This window comes from Paramisgurnus dabryanus, chromosome 14 (genome assembly GCF_030506205.2).
Source record: "Paramisgurnus dabryanus chromosome 14, PD_genome_1.1, whole genome shotgun sequence".
In the NCBI taxonomy this organism is placed as follows: Eukaryota; Metazoa; Chordata; class Actinopteri; order Cypriniformes; family Cobitidae; genus Paramisgurnus; species Paramisgurnus dabryanus.
The window spans coordinates 10,550,189-10,562,380 of record NC_133350.1 but is presented as its reverse complement, the minus strand read 5'-3'; the positions used below and the strand labels follow the sequence as shown (position 1 = coordinate 10,562,380).

The following is a 12,192-nucleotide window of genomic DNA, read 5'->3' as shown; positions in this document are numbered from 1 at the left end:
ATTAACCTGTGAAGTAAGCTTTTTTCCTCTCACCACACTTTTGAACAAAGAAAGGTATACTATGGAAGGTATTTTTCGTCTTTTTTAAATCAATTAATTAAATGATAAAATAAAAAATTAAATCGCAAAATATGTCCCAAATTTAAAATTAAATGCTAAAATAAAAATTAAAACATTAAATTAAATTATTTCATTTTCAACATGATGAAGCATCATTCTGGCCAAATTGAAAAATAAAATTAAATTGATGATTTGACATTTCATTTTCCATATTATGTTGAGGCAAGACAGCCAATACTAAAATAAAAAGGCAAACTTGAAAAGGAATCTGTAAAACCATTTCTTAAAAGGCTTTTTATTCATGCCCAAGCAATAATAGGGACAAAATTAAAATGTAAAGTTTAGTTTTAATTTTATGTTCTGTTTTTTGGTTTTCATTTTCTTTTTCATTTCCGTTCTTATTTTCGTGTTCATTTTTATTTTCAACTTCAATGCAAATTCAATGTTAATCAGTGGGTGGGGCTTACTTGCTTAAAAAAAGGGGAATGGCTGAAGCAGTGTTGCCAACTCAGCGACTGTGTTGCCAACTTTGCGACCTTATCGCTACATCTAGCGACTTTTAGACCCATTTAGCCAAACTTAGCGACTGTTTGGATGAATCTTAGCTTCACATCTGTACAGATAGGCTACTGTGTCGATTGTACTGGCCAACGAGTGCCGGGTGTCGCTGCCCCGGTGAAATGTGCGTCTACCCTCTGTGCATAGAGCTGGGCAGCGAGCAACATTTAGACTGTAGGAGCTGACGCGTGGATGAAATTCGCATACATTGTTTAAATTTCAAAGGAGGAACAAACACTAAAAAGTGGCTGGTCCACTGTTATGTTTTCACACATCTGATCAGGTGAGGCGTCAGTTCAATGAATTGCAGACATACACAAACAGTAACTTACTTTTAAATGAACATTATCTGTGCTGTCTGTATCACCCCACAAGTACCACCCCTATGTGAGTCTTTCTGGCTCTACTCTGTACACTGCACTGGACACAACATAGGCTGGGGTTCTGACCATAGCTGAAGCGTGAAAGACGAGCTACTGTACGCACATAAATGCTGATGATGTCACGGCATATAGAAATACATATTATTTCATGTTGTTATTGCTAATATAATTTGTTGTTTTAATAATATATAAGATTACTGCTTTCCTGGGGTGGGTTGTTGTGCTGTTAACAGCCTACCACGTGATTTTTTTTGCTTCTTCACCGCGGTAAAACAAAATCCTGTACGGTCACAGCCCACAAATCAGCGTTACAAATGAGGACTAGTGATGTCCAGTTCGTGAACGAATCGTTCTTTTGAACTGGTTCTTTTCAGTGAACGACTTGAATCAGTACACCTAATCGGACTGAATCGTTTAAAAAGTATGTGTCTCGAGACAGCAATGATCCACAAGTTACTCACTTTCAGATGTGCTCGACAGTCATTCCGATTCTAATTAAGAGAAAGTAATCCGTATTTTAACTCGTACAAGCTCTCCCCAACAGTATCACTGACTGAACCGAGACATGGTGAATTTTGTTGATACTGAGCATGCGCAACAAACATACAGGTATTCCAGAGTCACATATAAAATGAATACCTGAATCAAGAACGGTTTCTATCGGACGCGTCCGACTTAATGAGCCGTTAATACTGCGCATGTGTTACTGAAAAGCACGATACAGCGGCTCTCGAGTCAGGAACATGTTGCTGCATTTATGGAGTCACCAGTTCACTGATTTGAGAACAGTTTCTATCGGACGCGTCCAAAGAACTAATCAAAGAACTGTGGATACTGAGCTAGCGTGAGCCAAACAGTACGGACATCAGTGCGTTGCTGTGCTAATACTATAGCCTACATGAACTAAGATGATTGACAGACATAAAGTAAGTTTATTTAATTTTACCATAAAACTTACGCGAAATATGCATGGAACAGTTATATTAAACACCGTTTTGACTAAAATGTATTTGTTAGGTGTGTGTGTGCAGATTATATTTTAAGTTGTTATGAGCTTGATCATGATTTCTGTTAAAAGTTTTTGAATGTGCTTTAGTTGGAATTTTTTAATTTTTTTAATGTATTTTACCCTCCTGAATGATAGAATTAGATGCGAAAGACGTCATTACGTAAAGTACGTTAAAGAACTGGTGAATCGGTTTTTTGAACCAGTTCTTTGAAACGAACTGTCCGAAAGAACTGATTCACAAAAAAGAGTCGGACTTCCCATAACTAATGAGGACCACTTATAAATATGCAGGGTTTAAATTGGGCCATGGCTGAGCCCTGTCACAAAGGCTGAAGTCTGCTCCGTACCAGTGTACTCGCTGCAAAAGTAAGTGACTGGTTGCTGTGTATGTCCATTCTCATGAAATGCATACAAATAACACGCAGTGTGATTATCGTGCTATACGCCAAATTTAAAATTTGCGAGCATATGATACACCAGTCCTTCCCGGATTTTGCCGCATGTATTGCACGATTATCACACTGTGTGTTACTGTATGTGTATCCATATGAGAATGACTGACACCTCACCGGATCATATGTGTAAAAATACGCACATACATAACAGCGGACCAGCTTCTTTTAATGTTTGTTCCTCCTTTGAAATGTAAACAATGTATTCGAATCTCATCCACGTGTCAGCTTTTACAGTCCAAATGTTGCTCACTGCCCAGCTCCATGCACAGAGGGTAGACGCACATTTCACCGTGACAGCGTCACCCGGCACTCGTTGGCCAGTACAATCGACACAGTAGCCTACAGTATCTGTACAGATGTGAAGCTAAGATTCATCCAAACAGTCGCTAAGTTTGGCTAAATGGGTCTAAAAGTCGCTAGATGTAGCAATAAGGTCGCTAAGTTAGCAAGCAACACAGTCACTGAGTTGGCAACACTGCTTCAGCCAATCCCCTTTTTTAAGCAAGTAAGCCCCACCCACTGATTAACATTGAATTTGCATGTCACCCGGTGACGATTTTAAGGGGGCGGAACTATCGATGGGGAAGATTAGTTCCGCCCGAAAGTGTTTCCCACTCGGACGGCAAAGCGGGGACACCGGAACTTCCGGTAAGCGCCGCAAGGCCGAAATCCAGGATAATCTAACACAGGTGGGAGCAATGAATGTAGCGATCAGTGATTGGAGGATACACAGAAGAGGAGAGATATATAAAGGAGCTTTAAACACAAAGGGTGGCTCAGGGGGTTCGATTTTCCGGGGCACGCTCCTTTCTCCGCCAAGGCGGATTAAACACCCACTCCTCCGAAGGCGCCGTTGATCCGGGGATTGCTAAAGCAAGCGGAAAGAGTGCGGCCGAGTGAGCCTAAAGAAAGGAGTGGAGGCAGTTTATTAAAGGAGCGCCACGGAAGAGCTGGAGTTTGACTGTGCTCGCTTGGTGTACGTTATTGATGTGTGTGTGCTGTTATTAGCAGCCGACTCACCGTGAGTGTACTGAGGAGAACGGCAGATGTGGATTTACATCGGGGCGAAGAGGAAAGCATCTGACCTACGGAGGTAAACAAAGGAAAGGATCGCCAACATTGTGAGTACTCAGTATTTGAATTGGGGTGATATTGTGAAATGCTGTTTCAACGTGCATTGTGAGCCTTAGCGAGTAGACTACGGCCCCACCACGGAGTAAGGCGGTGGGCGAGCCGGGGCGTAACAATTTGGAGAGGATTAAAGGGCCACAGCAGCGACATTTATACCGCCAGCCTGCAACATCCCTTACCATCAGGCCGAAGACAGTCGGACGAAGTGGGGCTGCGACTTTATTGATTCACGTAGAAGAGTGAAGAGTGCTGTGGGTGAGTCTGAGACTTTGTGTGAGAATACACGTTGAATTATTGCAGTGATGCTGTGTGGTGTTTTCAGTAGCCCCCTTTACTGAACTTGTCGTGAGACAACGAGAGGCCGTGAGGCTGGCTATCTACCTACAGTATATGTTGTGTGTGACCCCTGTAATGAAGCCCCCAGTAAGAGAGAGAACCAGAGCCTGTTACCATGAGATACCTACCTGTGTGGTCACCAGTGACTAGGGTGAGCCCCAGTGTTTGAGATTAACCCCCTGTGTTATAGCTACAAGCCTACAGCAGGGGAGAGAGAACCAGAGCCTGTTACCGTGAGATACTTACCTGTGTGCGGCCACCAGTGATTAATGTGAGCCCCAGTGTTTGAGATTAACCCCCTGTGTTACAGCTACAAGCCTACAGCAGGGGAGCGAGAACCAGAGCCTGTCACCGTGAGATACTTACCTGTGTGCGGCAACCAGTGATTAGGGTGAGCCCCAGTGTCTGCAATTAACCCCCTGTGTTACAGCTACAAGCCCACAGCAGGGAAGAGAGAACCAGAGCCTGTTACCGTGAGATACCTACCTGTGTGGTCACCAGTGACTAGGGTGAGCCCCAGTGTTTGAGATTAACCCCCTGTGTTACAGCTACAAGCCTACAGCAGGAGAGAAAGAGAGCCAGAGCCTGTTACCGTGAGATACCTACCTGTGTGTGGTCACCAGTGATTAGGGTGAGCCCCAGTGTCTGCAATTAACCCCGTGTTACAGCTACAAGCCTACAGGAGGAGAGAGAAAATCAGAGTCCGATACGTGTGGAGAATTTACCCAGGGCATCCTAGGGGCCCCCCCCCACGCTACGAAGGCCCAAGGACTGATTTAGTTTTAACTTTCTACCCCCCCCCCTTTCTACAATATTTTTAATATTTAAATAAAGCTGTTAAATTTTAATGCTTGTCTGTCTGGTCATTGGGGTGTTTTGGGACCTCCTCGAGGTGGAAATAGGAGGAGCGTGACCCACGCCAGGGGCGGTCCGCTTCTCCGACTTGTGACATGCATACAAGTTGAAAATAAAAGTGAACACGAAAATTAAAACGAAAATGAAAAACAGAACATAAAATTAAAACTGAACTTTACATTTTAATTTTGTCCCTATTATTGCTTGGGCATAAATAAAAAGCCTTTTAAAAATGTTTTTACAGATTCCATTTCAAGTTTGCCTTTTTATTTTAGTATTGGCTGTCTTGCCTCAGGATAATAAGGAAAATGAAATGTCAAATCATCAATTTTATTTTTCAATTTGGCCAGAATGATGCTTCATCAAGTTGAAAATGAAATAATTTAATTTAATGTTAACATTTTTATTTTAGCATTTAATTTTCAAATTTGGGTCATATTTTGTGATTAAATTTTTTATTTTATGATTTAATTAATTTAAAAAAGACCAAAAATACCTTCCATAGTACTGTATACAACCTGTCATACTAATATGTACATTTTGGGTACAAATGTGTGCATTTTGAAAGGGTACTGCCCCAGTGACTGCTTTTTAAAAAAATTCTGAGGGTGCATATTGCGTGTCCCCACGTGTCAAAGATACTGTCAGTTTGACTAAATCAGATACTCTTAAGTGACAGCAAAAATTCACAGTAACCTCATAGACTTACTGTACAAACACACGGGATGTAAGGGTTAATGCTTGACAGAAGGCTTGTCTTAAGCGTGGCCAACAGCCAATCACAGTGAGCACTACACATGCTCCAGTCCATAAACGTAATTGGCTGGCTCTGCCTAGGTTATTTGTATAAGGCGATCTGTTTGGCTGACGCACACGTTGCTGCTTGAAAAGTTGAGAAATTTTTAACTTCTGCCGCGAGCAACGGCAGTGACGTGCCGCCGACGGACCCACAATTCAGTTTGGCAACACATTACGTCACCCATTAAAAGTGAATGGGCAACACATCCTCATCCCATGGCGTCAATATTTGACGCCACTTGACCATGCGTCAATATGTTACGCGGAGGGTATACCCTTCGCGTCATTTTTTGACGAACTGGGGACTTCAATACTATTAGGTACGCGAAATTAAACAGTTGTCGCCTGACATTGGGGTTAGGGATAGGTTTGGGTAGGGATGTCATTATGTAAATCTAACCCTAAACCGACGCGAAAATGGTAAGAAAATGGTACGAAAATAGGAAAGAGAATGCAACGGACTCAATAGTATTGAAGTCCCCAGTTCGTCAAAAAATGACGCGAAGGGTATACCCTCCGCGTAACATATTGACGCATGGTCAAGTGGCGTCAAATATTGACGCCATGGGGTGAGGATGGGCTGGAATGGGAAGCGTCAACGCTTACGCCCATGTGTATTGTAACAAAAGTCCAACATGATTTCATAACTTCACAGATATTGTAATCAGTCATATTCATCAAGCCCAATAAACTCAATGTGGTGTCAAGAGCTGGTCTATTCAAATCTTTCCCTTGGATGGCCAAGCACTACAGAGTTTAGATACAACCCTAATCAAACTTAACCACCTGTAATTGTCTAGTAATCATGAAGACCTTGATTACTGTAGCTTGCTCAGGTGTGTTTGATCAGGGTTGGAGCTAAACTATTCAGTTCTCTGGCCCTCAAGGGTAAGATTTAAATAGCCCTGGTCTAGAGAGTCTGAGCTGCAAACGGTCAGTTACATTTTATTTCTGCAGTTCCTTTTCACAAAACAAATTATTTCACATCAACTTTACAAAAACGTGTTCACCCAAAGAATGTGTCAACTTTAATCTCCCTCAGAGTCTCACCCCATGGCGTCAATATTTGACGACACTTGACCATGCGTCAATATGTTGACGCGGAGGGTATACCTTTCGCGTCACTTTTTGACGAACTGGGGACTTCAATACTATCAGGTACGCGAAATTCTCTTTCCTATTTTCTTACCATTTTCTACCATTTTCGCGTCGGTTTAGGGTTAGATTTACATAATGACATCCCTACCCAAACCTATCCCTAACCCCAATGTCAGTTGACAACTGTTTAATTTCGCGTACCTAATAGTATTGAAGTCCCCAGTTCGTCAAAAAGTGACGCGAAAGGTATACCCTCCGCGTCAACATATTGACGCATGGTCAAGTGTCGTCAAATATTGACGCCATGGGTGTGAGACTGTGTTGGTTTCCCAGAGGATTTTGAGAGACTTCACACGCCAATTAGCATATATGTGGCATCATTGCGTCGTGTTTTACTCTTTAATCTTTTTCATTATATTGCATTTTAACACAACTGAATGCTGTTTTTTCATATTATTTGTTCTGTTGTCTATAAAATAGTGACTAAACAGGACCCAGTAACGACCCACGACCCAGTAACTCCTTGTTTAATCCAATCAGCTCTTTCTTTAACTGCCCACCACAGATAAATCAATGTATGGGAAACACTGTCCCTCATGTCATTCCTGAACCAAATTACTTTCTTCCATAAAAACACAACAGGTATGAGAATATCTTGAACACACGTTTGTATGTAATGGAAAGTGAATAAAGATTAAATGTCAAATACTCACCGCTGACAGTGTAAACATCACTGCGTGGTGATCTGAGGTTCATCTCATTCTCAGGATCTGTTTTGACTGAATAATCACAACTCAGCTGTCTACTGCTCACTGCTTGATTTTGTTTGAATATTTCACTCAGACTCATATAAAACATACACCAATGTTCTCCAGTCTGTCTTCTCTTAGAAAGACTTTTGTGTGTCAGAGGTCCATACTCAGTGTAGAGATTACAGATGAATTCAGCTTTGACTGTCAGTGGTATTTCACATGATATAATGAGCCGGTCAATGGTGCCATTAACACTGATGGAGGGTTTCTGAAGAGTATCTGTATGAAGATTGTAAAACGCATTTAATTTTTTTTATAAATATTAGTTTAACTATAAAACAAAAACATATCTGTGAAATATCTCACCTAGTATTGTCAGTGTGACAGGAGGAGAGTAAGGTGATGGTTTATGAATCCCATTCTCATTTATTGTGTAAAAGCATCTAATGTTGAGTGATACAGGTGATTTTTCATGCTTCCATAAGAGAAGTTCAGTTCCAGTGAGATGAAGTTGACATGATTGACTGAGTTTTGTATTTTCCTCATTGTTTGAATAGAAATAACACTGATTCACTTTAACATCAGTCTCACAGATCAGATGTACTGAGTTTGACTCTTTTATGACATCAGGAGACACTTTTATATTAGGAACGTCTGCAAAAAAAGATTTTTTCCAGTTACTTTAGATTGTTTTATTGTTCATCTTTATATACACGGTTTCATCGGACGCACGTGTGCCGACGCGATACACGTCTGGATCCGAACTTTACTTCTGGTTTCGTTTTTTTTATATAGTCTGACTAAACTGTTGCTAAACTGATCTCCTGAACAAATGCCTCGTCGAAAATAACAAAAGTTTTGGTTTAGGTAATCTATCGCTGTTTCTCAATATGTGTTCTTCAGCAATCTTGCGTCCACGTGTTCTCCTTCTACGTCATCATTGACTGTCGAAGTTCAATTCCAATTCTCAAGAACGCAAGTACAGAGGACGCATGAAAATACCCAGCTGTGTTCTTGATATCGAGGATGCATCGAGTGCAGACTTGCGCGCTGAAATCGTGTTACGCCCCAGAAGTAATTGTGGCAAAACTAGAGATCGACCGATACTCATTTTTTAAAACCGATACCGATAACAAATATTTGGATGCTTATGTGCCCGATAACCGATATGCTGAACCGATTTTTATTTACTGTTATACTTCTGTTTTTGACATAATTACTACAACGCAACTGAACTGAACAAACCCTTATAATAATAAAAATCATCATAATCACTCCCTCTTTGCATACAAAGTCATAAATAGAGGGGTCTGAAAGAGTGAAGAATAATATTAATTTAATGAATAATGTAGAAACTATAATCCCAATACATGGACCATTCCAAACACCCCTATCATTTCGTCAGAAATGGACTGATCCAAAGTTCGCGCTGCGGTTTTGACGGAGCGGGAGCGGAGTTGGCTCCATATTCTACATAGTTTATAGAGTAAAACAGGTGGATTAAGTGCCTTTTTTGAGATATAATATCATTGTCTTGACCAGCAACCTGTAGTCTTCAGCAATCCAACCAGTAGCTGGCAAAGAGATTTTACACATAATATCACTGACTGGAATACATTCATGAAGTAACAAACAAAACTGCTTATATATCATTGAATTTCTTAACTGGTATTTGATGTCAGAATAATGAATATATTGTTGTTATAGCTTATGAAATGTCTGTTGACAGCGCTGTTTATCTATGCATTTACTCACGCATTAACTGTTTCAAACTGTGACCCCTTGCGAAGGTAATAAATAATTAATTAATATCCACAGACATTTATTTAGATATTTTAGCAAAATAATGTTTATCTGGTAAATGTTAATATAACTTAGTGTAAATCTTGTTAAAAGTTAGTTACATGTGGTGGCTGTGCTAGCCTTCAACCCCTGTAAGTGAACAGCAATATGAAAGTGATTTTACGATGCTAATGATAAGCATTAATAACAGAAAAACGTTTTTAATTCCACAAAGCATTAATTCATGGCTGTTTTATTCATGCAAAACTACGTCGTTATTGGGACCGGATTTTATGGATCAGCGTGACTCTGTGAGTTCGTCTCTATTCTTGGACAAGAATAGAAACCTAATGTGCAAACGCATGTTCCATAAGACGCCCCTAACGCAATGTTGTTTGGTCACGAGCAACCCGCCATTGTTTACAAAAACTACACTGAGCTCACCGGCCGCGCGCCACAGGTACTGGTACTGGTATTTTAATACTGATGTGTGAATGATGTCTTACTGGTAAAAAGACGGAACATCACTGCATGTGTGAACAGCTCGTTTTTGTATTTACTGGTAAATGCATTCTGGTAAATTCATTGTGATAACAACAAGCACCTCATCAGCCTCACGTCCGCCTTCTGCAATGTTTGTTTCACTCCGCACGTGAACAGTGAATTGGGCGTGCACAAACGACCTCATCAACTAGATTTATCGTTGTTATCGTGAGGCGACAGATTTTCATTGTGAGGATACATTTTAGCGGTATATCGCAAATGATAAGATATCGCCCATCCCTAATTCCTAACATAATACAGAAGTCTTACTTACCGCATGCAACTCATGACCCGGTTGGGACTTTTCAATAAAATCCAGTGTTAAACATACAGACACGCAAATCTCCGCTGCTACGCATTCGGCACAGAAATACTCTTTCACACGTCCAACTGCTTTTTTGAAACTTTTAACCAACTCTACAGTTTAACCAACTCTTAAACTGTGTTAATATGTCAGAATTAGGGGTGCTTAACGATTAATCGTGATTAATCGATAGCAGAATAAAAGTTTTGTTTACATCATATATGTGTGTGAACTGTGTATAATAATTATGTATATATAAATATGCACATATGCATGTATAATTATAAGAAAAAAATATATTTATATATTAGGTATTTATATTTATATATAATATAAATTATAAATAAATATACAAATGTATATACACATGTAAACATTTCTTAAATATATAGATGCATGTGTGTGCATTTATTTATACAAAGTTATTATATACAGTTCACACATATATATGATGTTAACAAAAACTTTTATTCTGCTATCGATTAATCGCGATTAATCGTTAAGCACCCCTAGTCAGAATACATGAAATACTATTTTTATTATTAAAAACTTCACATGTATCCATCAGACATGCTAAAATTATGTATGCTGAAACAAATAAATTTTCATTTTACAAATATGGAGATACAGTATTTAAGATGACATTTTGAGTACTTCTAATTTATTCCTTTAGAAAATCACTCTTAATCAACTTTAAAGCTTTCTTCATTTGACTACTAGCTATAATGCTTTGGTTTACTGGTAGATCTTGGCAACCTGTTGCTACAGATATTGTAGTTTTTTTTTGGCAAATATCTTTTCATGTTACTTTTATAAAAGTGGTGATGGCGCAGTGGATAAGACACACGCCTTTGGTGTGAGAGACCCAGGTTTGAATCCACTGTGACACACCATTGTGTCTATGAGCAAGACACTTAACCCCTAGTTGCTCCACCTCTGACATATATAGCAATTGTAAGTCGCTTTGGATAAAAGCGTCAGCTAAATGAATAAGTAAGTAAAATCATCTGCTCAATAATGTAAATGACATGAATAAATATAAATCACTTACTAAATGACTGAACCTTCATAAGAAGATGCAGAAGAGTGATGATGAACAACTCCATTACAACAAGTGAGAGAAAAGACACAAAACGAGACTCACAAAGTATCTGAATTAGGAAGTAGAAGATCGGCCCACAGGAAACCACAACATGCATCGTGCTGTTAGCTTAATGTATATGAAAAAATAGATCAGTCCACAATCAGAGCATAACACACTGAGGATTACAAAGTGTTCCTTCTGTCTTTAGTATAAAAAACATTTAGGCCTATTTTAATTCTAACAAAAATAAATGGTATAAATCCACTGCATCACAAATAATTGTGCACATCAAAGTAATGAAATCATTGTTGTAATACTCAGAGAAATAAGTTTTGTATGCTACATTTGTTTCTGATCTGACCTACATCTGGAAACACAGAGCTCACACAGATATTACTGATAATGTTCATGGAAAGTTTTGAAATCTATAATGTAAAGTTAATTACTCCGTAAAGTTCATAATGCTAATGGAAGAAAACAAATAATGAATTAAATGGAAAGACCAAAGGCGTTTATGCTGTATTTTTATTTATTTACTAATATTTTAATGACAAACAGTGAAAAGCTAAGCATTGTTTTATCATTACAGTATCAGTGAAGCCAGTGAACAGCACAGTTGTATAGTCTCTGATAAAGATGATATTTCTTCTCTCCTGTGTATGATATTTACATCAGATCTTCAGTGCTCTGAGGCTGTCAGGTTGATGGGCTGTAGATCACCATTGTGAAAACATCATCAGATCCTGTAAGATACAAAAATAAAGCCCAAATAACTTAAAACAGTGAAAATGTTCACATGATCAGGTAGCTGAAGTCAGACAGCATGACAGTGACTGAACAAAATTTTATGAGGATCATTTTAGTTCTATGCAGTTCTTAATCCTCTATAAATTAGGGATGCACCAATATTACATTTCTGAGCTGATTCCGATATTTAACTACTTAGAATAGTCTACTGATCCCCATAGTTTTCCTAATTTAAAACTATTTGCGTTTTAAATTGTGATGTTCTGAAAGTTAAAGTAATGAGCGAGTCTCTGGTTT

General features: G+C 39.1%; 1 protein-coding gene and 1 long non-coding RNA gene across 2 annotated transcripts in view; both read right to left on the bottom strand.

The window, feature by feature from the left end:
• Positions 1–12,192, bottom strand: part of LOC135718727 (uncharacterized) — a 211,585-nt gene that overhangs the window by 65,333 nt on the left and 134,060 nt on the right. The gene's annotated exons all lie outside the window — the stretch shown is intronic.
• LOC135719389 (uncharacterized) lies at positions 7,588–11,264 on the bottom strand. Its single transcript, XR_010521076.1, has 3 exons — positions 11,116–11,264; positions 7,802–8,089; positions 7,588–7,714 (listed from the first exon to the last, which is right to left on the bottom strand). It is a non-coding gene; the product is annotated as an uncharacterized lncRNA (long non-coding RNA).